Source organism: Aythya marila (genome assembly GCF_965140915.1).
Source record: "Aythya marila genome assembly, chromosome: 1".
NCBI lineage: Eukaryota > Metazoa > Chordata > Aves > Anseriformes > Anatidae > Aythya > Aythya marila.
Window position 1 is genome coordinate 112,427,327 of NC_139042.1, and position 13,738 is coordinate 112,441,064.

Sequence of the window (13,738 nt, forward strand, 5' to 3'; positions counted from 1 at the left end):
CTTTCCTAAAACACTGTCAAATGACTTCATTGTTTAAGTAACTACTGACTCAGTAACTAGTGCCTTACCAAACAGCACATGCATGTCCATCCACTTCAGTGACATGCATGAACTAGGGCCTCCATGGCTTATCATGAGTTCTCTCGCTGCACTGTCCTAAAGGCTTCCATAAAAACAGACTGTTTGACTCCTTTTTAGAAATCTGACATCTAGAGTATGAGGTGAACAAGCTGTAAATAGAATGGGAATCGGTCTATTTCCGTATCTTAATGTTTATTGGAATAGAGTCATTACGTAGGCAGGGATGCTAATGCATAAGTTTCACTTGCCCAACACTCTGTATCTGTCAGCACAGACATGACATTGGTTTGGGGGTGGTACTCTTTAAAGACTTGGTAACATTCAGAGCAGTTGGCACATTAATGTAACCTTACTGTTACATGATTATTAAAAACATTGAAAACAATCCAAACCAAACCCAAACAAGCTACATTAGAAGAGTATGCAATGAAAAGACCAATTTTAGGCACTTGGACTCTAAAACACTTTGGTCTTACTCATGTTTTATTCCTGTAGGTAACTTGTATCATTTGATTACAATATGGGCTGTTTGACGGCCTATTAATATGCGTGTGTTTATAGAACTCCAGTGAGTATCAGTCATTATTGACACCATCTGTTTACTTCAGGGCTAACATTTTCAATCTGTTCTGGTTAAAAGTAAATGCAGAAGGAGCATTCAAGCGGCTCTTGTGGATACAAGAAATTTTACCTGCATATGAAGGTTTTCTTTTTGCACCTTTTCTTATACATTGTGAAAACATGCAAGGTTCCCATGCACTAAAAGGTAAAATATCTTCTTGAAAAAGAAATGAAACAGAAAGGTCTATTAATTTTTGGCACAAAGACAGCATGTTTGACTTCCTATAATCAAACATGTCACGCTTGCTAAAATAAAAATATATATTGTGATGTCCCACTAAGCAGACAGTTGTGTTTTCTTCATAAGAAAGAAATTAGATTTCATGGAAAACGAAACTTTAATACAAAATGTGATCTATATTTCCATAGCATGTTAATTATTAGCTGATAGATTTTATGAAGAAGTACACATGCGAGTAGCTTATTTAAAGAAGGAAAGGAAAGAGTACAAGGAATTAGCCAATTATGATACATGATTATACTCAGCTTAATGTTGCATGCTACTGACCGTTCTATGATACATGAGCAATAATTACCTGAACTGCTTTGAATCATTTACCAACTGTCTATAATTTATAGCTGGAGCTTTATGAAACTTACAAAGTTAGAAAAAATTAGTCTGAAATTGGAAGCATGGAAGAGTTTTCAGTGGTTCCTTAGAATCACTAACTATCCTGGTCAGGAAGGGATCACAAGGATCATCAAGTTCAACTCCTGGCTTCATACAGGACCACCCCAAAATCAAACCCTGTATCTGAGCACATTGTTCAAATGCTTCCTGAACTCCATCAGGCTCAATGAAATAATCACTGCCCTGGGGAGCCTGTCCCAGTGCCCAACCATCCTCTGGGTGCAGAACCTTTCCCTAACACCCGGCCTGACCCTTCCCTGTCCCAGCCCCATGCTGTTCCCTCAGGTCCTGTTGCTGTCCCCAGAGAGCAGAGCTCAGCGCCTGCCCCTCCGCTCCTCTCGTGAGGGAGCTGCTGGCCGCCATGAGGCCTCCCCTCAGCCGCCTCTGCTCTGGGCTGAACAAACCAAGGGACTTCAGCTGCTCCTCATACATCTTGCCCTCTATGCACTTCACCATCCTTGTAGCCCTCCTTTAGGCACTCTCTGATAGTTTTATATCTTTCTTATACTGTAGCTCCCCAAACTGCATGCAGTGCTCAAGGTGAGGCTGTAGCAGCACAGAGCAGAGTGGGACAGTCCTTTCCCTCACCAGCTAGCAGCGCTGTGCCTGATGCACCCCAGGGTAGGGCTGGCCCTCCTGGCTGCCAGGGCACACTGCTGGCTCATATTCAACTTGCTGCCAACCAGAACCCCCAAATCCCTTTTTGTGGGGCTGGTCTCCAGCCTCTCGTCCCCCAGTCTGTACATATAGCAACGGTTGCCCCACCCCAGGTGCAGGACCCAGCACTTTTCCTTGTTAAACTTCAAACAGTTGGTGCTTTTACAGCCCTCTAATCTGTCAAGATCTCTCTGTAAAGTCTCTCCTCCCTTGAGAGAGTCAACAGCTCCTCCCAAGTTAGTGTTAACTGCAAACATAGTATGCCTTCAAGTCCTACATCCATACATTTATGAAAACATTAAAGAAAACTAGACTTAAAATGGAGCCCCGGGGAACCTCACTGACTGGCCGCCAGCCTGATGTAATTCCATTTACTATAATCCTTGACTCATCAGCCAATTGTTCACCCATCACATTATACATTTATCTAGCTGTATGACAGACATTTTGTCCAGAAGGATACTGTGAGAAACAGTATGGAAAGCCTTGCTGAAAAACAAAAATATTACATCTACTGGCTTGCATTGGTCAACTCTGTGGGTAACCTTGTCATAAAAGGAAATTAATTTCGTTAAAAAGGAATTCCCCTTGTAAATTTATGTTGGCTGTGACCAATGACTGCGTTGTATTTCAGGTGTTTTTTAATAACTCACAGAATAATCTTCTCCATAATTTTACCACACACTGAAGTGAGACTGACACGCCTTTAATTGCCAGGGTCTTCTTTCTTGCCCTTCTTCAAAACTGGGACCTTTGCCAGTTTATAGTTGACTGAGACCTATCCAGATTCCCAAGATCATTGAAAAATAATTACGAGCGGTGTATCAGCCAGCTCTCTGAGTACCCTGGATTGAATCTGATCAGGCCCAATAGACTTACATGCATCCAGCTGGAGCAGCAAATCCTGGACAAGTTCGGGGTTGTCTGGCTGTTCATCATTACCTCAGTCATGGTCCTCCAACTCAGGGCTCTGGGGTTCCAGGGCCCATTATCAGAGTTAAAGGTAGAAGCGAATAAGGCATTAAATGTCACTGCTTTGTCTACATCCCTGTTACATTATGTAAAGAAGAATAAATAAACATGAGCATGTGTTTGCCAAAATGAGGTTGAGTTCTTCATTTCCTCTGCATTCCTGAATTTTTTTTTTTTTTTTTTTTCCACATAATTCCAAATGGCAGAAATTCCATTTGTAAGCTGACAAATAGTTAATGAATGCACATGCTTTATTTCCTGTTTTCTTTATAATGGTGTCACTGAAATGTCTCAGAAAAAGGACTGTAAGTTGCAGAGTGCTGGATGATAAACATACCCTGTTCAGATGGGTCAGGAGGATGATCTGTCTTTTAAATTGCAGTGTAGAATAAAGACATGCAGGATTGAATAAGCATTTAAAGCATTTTGGACATGGTAGCACACAGCTTTATACAAGATAATTTTCTTGATAACAAAGTACATATGATTTTGGACACCAGAGTTCAGCTCTCAGCTTGATCAATCACTTAATCAATCTGCTGTGCACACCAAAATGACTTCATGACACTCCGACCAGCAGGTTTCAGAGAGCTGCTAAGTATTCAGTGTTCACTAAGCACTCTAGAAAACAGTTTTCAAAGGAGAATTATTTGTTGAGCAAGCTTATCGTTAACATTAATCCTTTTATTTTTTTAAATCTTCCTTAGGTCACATTATTTTTGCTTATATTTTCCTAACAGGCTGTGCTATTAATTAGCTCCTTCAGCAGACAGCCATCCATTTTCACCCTTTTTTCCACTCCTTTCTCATTTACCAGATATTTCTTAAAATGTATATTGTACTCTACAGTACTGCAGATGTGGCTTTGTTAACATTAAATGCTTGGTATTCCTAAGTGGATTTCTCTTTTCTTTTGGATATTTGACTAGACAAAAGCCATTTACAATAAAAAGAGGTAACCTTTTTATTGCTACTTCCTGTATAATTAGCATGCTATGCTATTGTTTTTCACATAACCTTAGATGATAGTTCTAAATTTTACTTCCATACACTTTCACTCATTTTTATTAACATTATTTGCTATGCTGTATCTATTTTCTGGCTTTGTAGACTTCTTGCTGCAAATGAAACTCCCACTCTGCCTAGTCAAAACCAGAAGGCAGAGCTTCTGTTCTTCAGCACAGATAGTAGCCCAACGTACAGCAAAATTCATGCGTTTTAATTTACTTTTTCAACTGCTGAAAAATATCTGAAGAATTATTTAGGAGAATTGAATTGAAATGCTTTCATTTAACGCCGTGTTTAGAACATCCTGAAAGCACCAAAACCATAGTACCTCTGCAAATATAATCTGTGAAGTGTCAAGACAATAGTGTTTGTAAAGGCAATACCATTATTCTCATTGTTTCTGATGTGTAAGGTTATTTAATGACATGCTACCATTCACAATAATGTTCTGAAACAAAATGAATTAACCTACTTAGCATGGATCAGAAAAGAGTCTCAAAAATGTAGACACCAAAACTGGAGTCCATTTTGCCTTGGTTTCTGTATACTTTCTCAAAAGCTATAAGGATAAATAGAAAAAGCACTATTTGGAAAATGTTGCATGTCATCAAAACCAGTATCAATTTAATATTATTAAATATTTAAAAACATAATACTCACTGAAAGAACAATAGAAATGAAGTGTCTATAGTACTTTAAAATATTTCCTTATGCTTTCGAAAACAAAGTAATTTTAAGAACTATCAGACCCAAAAGTTGTAATGTTAGCTCAAAAAAAAAATATAAAAAATAGATGGTTTTCAAGATTCATTTAATATATCGCACTGGTGTTTGGCAATTATGGTGAATATGGTCAGAAGCATATGAAACAGAAAGTAATATAAATGGAAAAAAGCTGGAAATATTGCAAGTGGAGGTAAGCCAATTTTTTCAGCTACAAGAATAAAAGAAAGTTACTTATCTTCCTTTCTACAAAGTGTTTGGAAAAAATCATAATTTACAGAAGTCTAAATAAATTTGGAGTCACCAAAAATAATGTTATGAACAAAGAAGTGAAATGCTTACTTTCCTACTACAAATTCCATCCCTCATAAAGGATATACTTTTTGTTGAGCCATTTATGTTTCCTTGGGCTAGTCAATTGTTTTATTAGATGCAAATGGAAGTTACATTTGTTTACATTGCAGAAGTAATATCCATCTTTATCTGTACCTTTTATGCCACTTTGGTTATTTCATCTCTTTTATCTTTATTTCCTTCTACCATTTGGCTCTAGAACTGTTTTTTTGCCATCTTTGAAAGTTTTGCAGCCTTTGTGAACAGAACCAGTAGAGAAGGGAGCAGCACAGAAAAAATGAGTGATGACTGCTGTGTGCAGGGAGTACTTCAACCTTGTCACGTAGAATACCTCAGATTATTGCCATTTACAGTCTCTAGGAGTGCCCCTTGTTGGAGCTCAATTCAGCTTACTGGGGATGTACAGTACTGAAAAAAGTGGGGAATTTCCCTCTCCCTCTCTTCCCCTTCCCTTCCATGCAGACATGAAAATTTGCTGGTATCAGCAAAACTTTTTCATTTGACCATTTAAAGTAATGCAGCTCTTCTTCAATTAAAGGAAGTAGAGTGCGCTCACAGGACCTGTTACACCTGCTGTAATGTCAACCAGATTCAGGGAAATGGTGTTAGGCTGAAAGAAAGCTTATGGTGCCTTGTCAGCAAACACGTGTGGCTGGGGGATGATGTGTGTCCATGACCTCAGCTAAATAGAATTGGGCAAGAAGCCTGCACTGATTCTTAAAACTGTTCAGCAGCTCAACCTAGGGCACCTCCATTTTTGCAGGATAGCCTGTTAGAAGCAGGTGTAAGAGTAGTAAGAGTAAAGCTTTGATTCACTTTATATATCTCTACTGTCTCCTATTAAAGGTGTCTGGCCTCTGCTTGACATACTGACACAAATCAAATACGTGAACTAGGTATGAATAACCTATCTAGAACAGGATATGCCACTTACCTAATTAAAGTTAAGAACAGGTTGCCTTAAAAAGAGCATCTTCCAGAGGCTAAGAGTTGTCAAACACAGCGCCTGCAGTAAATGAAAAGAGATGTCATTTTTTCCTGTTGATAGAGGTCTCAGTTTATCTCTTCTTCCTACAGTTTTAGTACTGTTCTTTCTTTGTGCTAGGGCATTTTATGTCACCAAGACAAAATTTGGCATCTTTCTCCAAACAACTGTTCAAACTGGATGCCATTCTAACCTTCCAAACATTGTAAAAGATATTAGATGGTTTGTAATATTCAGATCCCTTTGGCATGAAGCCCAAAGATAAGTAAGCAGGTTATCTCCTTACATACCAATCCATCTTGGAAAGCTGTTTAAGTTGTTGTGGAATAGTGTATTTTTGTAGAATAGATACATACCTTATTTAATTGAGCAGGGCTGTAAGTACATTCAGACAGGCTGGTTTCCCTGCAGATGCCTGTACTGTGTACAATATCGTACTCTGTGGACATGCAAATTTTTTTTCACAGCTGCTCAAACATTGCCTTGAAGCATCAAAATGATCTGGGCAATTAAGTTATAAGGAAAAATAACTTACATTCATGAAAGATCTGTATCCACTGATATATTGAATTCTCATGGCATGTTAAATGTGATGAGAATGCAAGGCTGAAAATCCAAGTTTTTAAACGAAAACTTTTTAAATATTGAAAGTTTTTTTACAATGATTATACTGACTCACAAATGGGTGAATGAAATAAATCTTTTCTGAGAGCAAGAACGGCAAAATTTGTGACCTTAAGAAAGCTCAGTTTCTGCATTATTTGTCTAAGTCACTTTTTAAAACATAATCATCAATAAACTAATTCTATAGGACAGTAGGAATCTATGACCTGTAATTCAGACAAGCTACATCTGTACAACAGTGTAAGGTCTAAGTGATGTGACTAAACCTGATAGAGAACCTTATAATACTGTTTCTTATTTGCAAGTACTCTAGGTGTTTTTCAAGTAATGAAAAGTTACTGAAAAGTTTCAGAAACACAGAGCCCTGCAGTAGCCATTAAATGTACCTTATTAGAAGACCTAACACAGGCTGACCATGGGTTCCACAAGAAATGTGCACCAAACAAGAAAAGAAACCAAATCTCAACCCAAATTTGAGACGGATGCACTCTGCTTTCTCTATCTTCTCCTTTCCATGGAAGTAGAATAATATAGATGTCCTGTCAGTACTTGTGAAGAACAGAACTATGCAATGAAGTAGGTAGTCTAGAATATTAAAGAAATCTCCAAATATATAGAAGTAAATCCAATTATCAGTTTGTGGATGTGTTCACATCATCAAAACCATCCTTGTACTTATCCCAACTGAGAAGCCAGGTACCAAACAGACCTGAGGACTGTTAACACCAGTTACCATCTTCTCCTGATGCAAAGCCCTGTTGATTGAGGAGCCTCAGAATCAAAAAGGTGTGTTGAGGTCATTTTGTTCTTTACACACAGTGAGAGAGGGAGGAGAAAAAAAAAAAAAAAAAAAAAAAAAAAAAGAAAGGGGAGAGGTGTAGAGATAAGGAGTTTCTATTGATGGTGGTCTTCCTGTTGTAGTCTGAAACAGAGCTTGTGCCTGCCTTCGTTGTCCAGATAGTAAGCAGTAGAGTCCTCACTGGCCTGAGCTGAAGCTCAATGAAATGGAGAGCTGGAACTCAGCAGACTCTCAGTATTTCATAAAGATCTCACTACAGTGACATATGATCGTTAAGTTCCCCTGAAGTTTTCCACTGGAAATTAAAACAGGGACTAAACAGAGCTATTGCACATTAGATTACTGAACTACAATTACCATATTAATAAACTTGCTCAGCCACTATACATTAATTTGTATTTATTAGAAACACTATATAGTAGTTAAGTCCATGTTAAAGTCATGGTTGTTTATACGCTCACCACATTTTCCTCCCTGGAAACTGGTGGTCAGCAATTGGCATACTATTTATGATATCCACTATGCTAACTGTAATTTCTCTCCAAGGAGTGATACCACAACCCAGTGATACTGGCTAGCATAGCTGCAAGGTTTTATGTTCTCCAGTATAACCTTGCTGCATATGAGATAGTGTACCACTTTTTACATTTTAGCAGTTTCCCTTTTGTTCTTAAATTTCAAAGGTGAAAATTTTACATAGCCAGTGAATTCCCCATCTTTTTCCTACTCCATACAATGTAGACTACAGTGTGGTACAGACACATGTCTATTGATTTAACTTTGCACAATAACTATCACATCATAACAGTTCAACTGAAACTAATGGAACTAATTAAGCAACAGGGACCTCCAAGCCAGAGAATCAGAGATTTGCAGTTGTAAAGGATCTATCGGTCCATCTGTTTTATCTTCCTGTCAAAGCAAGACTTTTCCATGCAATACATCTTCTTTTGTTCAGTGTGCTTCAAATTGCACTAAAAGATCGGGGCTTTCACATCTTCCCCCAGGAGACTGCCGCACAGCATAATAAATCTCATTGTCACGGATCTTTTCCTGCATTCAGCAATATTATACTTCTATAAATGTGTGCCATTTTTCTATTTACAGCTTCTTTTTCAGTCTGGAGGAAGCCCTCCTCTTCACCTCCAAGGTTTAAATTTTAGCAGACAGCCTTGCCTTGTCACACTTCTTCCATGCAGTCAAGCAGCAATTTTTTTTTCTTAGGCCTCTACAAAATGCTCTTTCAGTCCAAAATTAGACAGATTTGTATGTAAGAGGTAATTAGCCCAGCTACTACAGACATGCTTTAAGGGATGTTAAATGAACCCTTGCAGAGCTTCCATTGGGAGGATGCATGGCTGCCTCTACGCCTCTTCCCACCAGTCTCCACCAAGAATCGTGTCCAGTGCTTCTCCTCACACACCAACCAGAATCCCACCACTACAAAAATCTAAAAATTAAATAATTGCCACCCTATGCCTTTCCTAACAGAAAAGGTGGGAAGAGTGATGAGCTTGTGGAAAGCAGACACAGGAGTTGCTAGGAATGCAGAAGCCCCTGGAAGGAGGAAGGGACAGCTTTCTGCTTCCAATGAGACCAGCAGCAAGAAAGGAGCTGGAGGCTTCAAGCCACAAAATTTCTGCCTGGAAGCTTGTGAATTTGCTTCAGTTTGAAATTCAGTTTTCAATTTCTGGACAGAGATGATTGGCACTGACTTCCATCTTAGGCATAGAAGTCGTGTGTATTTCTGATTACTGTACTCCAGAGTGAGTGCAGCTGTGATGAGCAGTATGAAATAAGGCAAGTGACAACACCTAGGTAGAAAAGAAGTTACTGCCTTTTGGGATTTAGTAATAGCAAAAGAAAGGAAATTGCAGATTTAAGTCAGTCCCTTAACCATAATTTATTACCTTTATTACCTTTATAAACTGCAGTATTTTTCAGAGAAAGACTGACTTTTGAAGAAAAATGGTATGAGAAACATTTACATTATCCCTGTTTCTATGGCTTATTTCTGATCTCAGGATTTTTATAATATGGTAACCCAGACATTAACTTCTGACAAGGACATCTGGAATGATTGTGTCAGAAAACATTGACTGCTTCTCTGCGAGATATGACCAAAATGTTTTATAGAGTTTCCACCACCCACTTATGAAAACAGAATCACTCTGGTTATAAGGGTTGAAAGAGACCATTCTCTTAGGGGGATTTTATTATGTTGTTGGTGCTTTCTATTATAATTCATAACTTCAGCACCAAAAAACTTGAGGTATCTGTCCTGATGATTGATAGGAGACCTCAAACTACATCTTTTGACTCAATAACATTTTTTCCTCTGTGTTTTGCTATATTTACTATGCTCTACCTCTACAAAACGTGGGTTTTGCTAAAGTACACTGCCCAGCCTGCTTTACCTTTGAAAATGAATTGTTCTATTTGGATTGCTTTAAATCAACATTTGAGTGATTTTAAAATTCATCGGGGGGGGGGGGGGGGGAGTGTCCTCTGTTGATATACTTGAAATGAGTACTAACAAAGTAATTAGGGATAGCCTGATATAAATGTCTGCAATACTTACTCCAGAAGTACCACCATTTTTGGTAGATAATAAGATTATTTTCCCTGGTTCATCCTAAATATTTCTGCTGCTTTTGTTTTTGCTACTGCAGCTACAGAAACCTAACAGATGCAGGAGAAACAGGAATTTGTGCTTAACACGTTTACTACCGCTACTTAACCTTGTTATAAATCTTTTAATAACCACCTACTGCTCTGTTGTTATCATGCCCGTCTGAGCTTAGCTGGCTAAACCAACCTTCTGCTTTAAAACTTCCTGGTAAAAGAAACATCTTCCTTGTGAAGTCCTTCCTAAGGCTCAACAGCAACTAGCCCAGGGACTGCACCCCGACACCCTGCTATCTCAAATCATGGCTGCTCCTGCTTTGATTTCACCTCACAAACACACACATCCACTGTAACTGGGAAAAGGCAAACACTTCAATGTAAGAATAAACAGATCTGGTGTTTAAGACTTAATGTGAAAAATAAAAGCAAGGCAAATCCTTTACTGCTTCAAGACATTGTAGGAAATACAAAGGAGCCATTCCATGAGTGATGTGGCAGTCTCACAGGTAGATTATTCTACGTCTCCTGAAAGTTATTTGTTTCCCACATGCTTGTGAGGGTCTCTGCTGACATTATTTAATTAAAAAAAAAAAAAAAAAAAAAAAGCATTTCCAGACCAATGAACTGAATACATTTTGGAACTAAATTGCTGTGAAAGCAAATACAGGAGTCCACACATTTAGCTGGGGAAAAAAATAAAACAAACAAACACAACAGAATACCACTACATAAAAAATAATGGTGTTGCAGTATGCAGAGAATAGCGGAGGAGGGAGAATCAGTCATGATCTTTGAAGTGTTAAGGTTGAGGATACTGAATTATTCCATTTATTTTGAGCTTATTCCTGGTCCCGTGTCCTGCAGGTCTCAGAGATGATGAGGCTAAAATGCTGAAAAGAGTTTCACTAGGAAAAATTTGTTGAATTTATGCAAGTGAATTTTCTTAGCACATGACCTCTTTTTACTTCACCTTAGTTCCAAAAGTATCTGCAACATTAAGCTTGAAGGAGAGCTCAAAAAGGTCCGACACTGTTGTTCAGAATGGCATGAATTGTGTGGTCAGTGATGGCAAAGAAAGCTATTTTTGCTTCATTTTTGTTTGTTTGTTTTTGTTTTGTTTTTTCCTAAACTTTACTTCTCCAACTGTCATTTTCACTTTAAATATTTTTCTCCTTCAGGGAGGTCTTTCATGATTCTTTCTTCTTTCCTATCTCATGCCAGTCACTCAAAGAGAAAAAGAACGTAGCCTCAATTTAGCTAGCACATTTTTATCAAGAAGCTTTTCTATAAAGCAAAGAAGATACAAAGTGAAATTGCTTAATTTAGTATAGACTAGGGCCTTCTGGTACTTCACGTGTATATAGATGAATTATTAACCTTGGGGGAGAGGTAGCAGCGTGCTCACACTAAATACTTTTCAGAGTACTGAAATGTGCAGAGTACTGCACATTGCCCATTGGGGAGCCATTATAATAATAATAATGAAGAGCTTACTAATTCCTATGACTTCTTGCTTTACTGTCATAACCTCTCCCGCATACATACAGTGCATACCATCCTCAGTAACCATAGCGATCATTCACTATAGAGGCTATGACTCTGCTGCACTGCAAAACGCTACTACTTCATTATGCAATGTTAATCCGTTAACGGTATTGCTATGCAAAGGTTCATCTAAATTTAAAATAAAAGCATCAGCACCTTTCAGGTAGAGTTTGTGTACTTTAGTCTTCCTGTAGGATTAATTTAAATAGAATTGTAGGTTTCTGTTTTGTTTTGTTTTGTTTTGTTTTTTATATCGTTTTATATATATGTATGTATATAAACCACTTTCTTTGTGTGAAGATGGTTTTCCAAATTCTTCAAAAATGGATGCCACTGGGCTGAAAATAATGATGTTTTTGGGTGACAGTGTAGAAGTATAACATGGATATGCCATTACAGTATGGGACCTATTTCTGAAGAAAGCTTTGTTAAAGAAACATTTAGTTTTAATACAAACAATATTTATAATTTACATGGCTTTGTTTAAAAACAAATGATTTCATTTGACATACATTTATCAGGCTAATTTCAAAAATTATAAAACTTTTTTTTTTTTTTTTAACCTTACCTGTTACTCACTCTATTCTCTAAAAATTAAATAATTCAGGTAGTACTTGTTGGCCTTTAAGGATTTTTGAACCAGTTCAGTCCTAGAGACAGTGGTTTCTAATACAAGTAGGCAGCTTAAACAGTTAGAAGAACAGAACCAACTTTTTACAGCCACAGCTTCTTTGCAGAAAGACTCGCTTTACAGGTAGATTTTTTTCTGTGTCAGTTCATTCAAGTATTTCAATTCAGAGAGTAATTTAAAGTTGAGAAATGTCTGAGGAGTTGAGAAAGTGGGAAAACTCTTTTGCTATTACATGGCATGGCTGTCAATGAGGAGTGGGAGCTAGTAGTCCCATAATCCAGGATAAAGATAACTCAACTCACTAACTGAAAATAACACTTGCCTTTTTTAAAATAAGCATTGAGCTTTTTTCTTTACCCTGAAATATGATGCCTGCAAAAAGCTTAGACTCTTGTTAAATTGTAAGCTTGAATTACAAATTTAAATTCTATTTTTAGCCTTCCCTGTTTAAAGTCAAAGTTTTGGATAAAGCTTTACATAATTCACAAGTAGAAAGGAATCAAAAGCTAAATAAAGTTAGCATTTGATAATATCTGTATAACTACTCTAGATAAATATATATATAACTTTACTGCACAGGACAGTCACTTTTTTAGCCTTTTTTTTTTTTTTTTTTTTTTTTTTTTTAATTTGCTGTTCCTGTTTGGTACTATTTCATTTTGTTTCAACACGGTTTAAGGTTAAGATTTGCATCCAAACTATTTCCCTTTCTGACAGCATGGTAAGTGAAACAAAATTGTGGCTTGCTAGTCATTCGGAGAAAAATACATATATATATATATATAATAAGCTTATGTGCAACAAGACAGTATTTTCAAGGAAGAAAAATAAAGGTAGGTAGCACGGATCCTCCAAGGTGACTCTACCTCTGAATAGGTGGCAAGCTGTTATTTCCTCCACGTCAAGGCTGGAGCGCCTGCTGTGAGAAGGCACGCCTTGTGCTGAAGGGGGGCTTTCTGACAGGGGCTTGATGACCATTCAGTTGAGAAAGGTGCTGGGAGAGAGGTTATCAAAGCATATCGTGCTTATGAAGTGCGGCGTTTTAAGCATAGCTCTGATACCTTGTCCACCATGTCCCTTTAAGGGGAAAATGCATCTCAAGGGAAAAAGAGGGAATGTTACAGTACCTTGCCTGGCAGGTAATGCTATACAGATGAAGACACTTTCATAAGGTGTATTCAGGAGGATAAAGAAAGAGATTTTACTGGAGTCTAAACACAGAGCTGTCAACCCCTCCATTAGCCAGAATATCAGGATGTGTTTATACCTACACGAGGGAAAGCTTCAGCCAGTGATTGAATCTAAAAATTTTTCAACTATATAAGCTACTGTGTGTGGCTTGGTTATATCCAGCCTTTACCTGGTGCTCCCTAAGCACTGAAAGCTGTTTGTGTGCAGATGGCCATCCACTCACAGACATGTCACATACCTTAGGAGCACTGGATCATTTACAAGGGTCTCCTTCCACCCTGGCCCACG

At 37.9% G+C, this 13,738-nt stretch overlaps 1 long non-coding RNA gene across 1 annotated transcript in view; it reads right to left on the bottom strand.

The window, feature by feature from the left end:
- LOC309873920 overlaps nt 1-13,738 on the bottom strand; it is a 175,041-nt gene that overhangs the window by 11,218 nt on the left and 150,085 nt on the right. The window contains exon 2 of the long non-coding RNA XR_014316757.1: nt 5,982-6,053. This is a non-coding gene — a long non-coding RNA (uncharacterized lncRNA). The remainder of the gene's footprint in view (nt 1-5,981; nt 6,054-13,738) is intronic.